A 1,110-nucleotide genomic window follows, 5' to 3' on the forward strand; every position below is an offset into this window, starting at 1 on the left:
GGTGGCGCAGTGGTTAAGAATCCGCCTGCCAATGCAGGGGACGCGGGTTCGAGCCCTGGTCTGGGAGGATCCCCCATGCCGCGGAGCCACTAAGCCCGTGCGCCACAACTACTGAGCCTGCGCTCTAGAGGCCGTGAGCCACAACTGCTGAGCCCACGTGTGCCACAACTACTGAAACCCACACACCTAGAGCCCGTGCTCCTCAACAAGAGGAGCCACCGCGATGAGAAGCCCGCGCACCGCAACGAAGAGCAGCCCCCGCTCGCCGCAACGAGAGAAACCCTGAGCTCAGCAAGGAAGACCCGACACAGCCAAAAATAAATAAATAAATATTTTTAAAAAGGAAAAAAAAAAAGATGTAGTCATACTGGATTAGGGTGGACCTCAACCCAATCACTGGTGTCCTGGTAAGAAGAGACACAGAGATACAGGACACACAGGAGAGGCTGCCTGAGGATGGAGGCGGGGGTGGGTGTGATGCCGACACAGCCGAGGATGCCAAGGACTGCCGGCCGCCAGCAGGGGCTGGGAGGGAGACAGGGAGCGGATCCGCCCCTTGGAGGCCCCGGGAGGAGCCAACCCTGCCGATGCCTCGACTTCTGGCTTTGGGCCTCAGAACCCGGAGGAAGTAGGTTTCTGCTGTCCTAGGCCCCCCGTTTTCGGTGCTTCGTGGGGGCAGCTCCGGGGAGCTGGGATTTGAATCTGCGTCTGAGCAGCTGTGAGTGGCACGCGTTCCTTCCCCAAGACGAAAATGAAAACGTTACCCAGGACGGTCGTTCTCTCCTGCCCAGTGCTCAGCCCCCACCCCCAGCCCCGGGCGGGCAGCTGGGTGTCCCCGCTGGGCGTCTCTCGCCTTGTCCGCAGCGGCCGCGCCCCGCGCGCACCGGCCCGGCAGCTGCCGGGAGCCGTGTTTGCGCTGACGCCGTTTTGTTGCCTTTCCTCGCACGTCTGCAGTGGTGGCGGAGGGCCGTTCCACGTGGGAGCTGGCCGTGCCGCCTTCGGGCCGCGGGGCTCCCGGCGTCCGTGTCGGACGTGGCGCGGCGCGAGGGTGGGACCGGGACCCGGGGCCCGGCTCTGACCGCCGTGCCGAGGCAGCTGTCGGGCGCCGTC

The sequence above is a fragment of the Physeter macrocephalus genome, chromosome 7 (genome assembly GCF_002837175.3).
Source record: "Physeter macrocephalus isolate SW-GA chromosome 7, ASM283717v5, whole genome shotgun sequence".
NCBI classification, from domain to species: Eukaryota; Metazoa; Chordata; class Mammalia; order Artiodactyla; family Physeteridae; genus Physeter; species Physeter macrocephalus.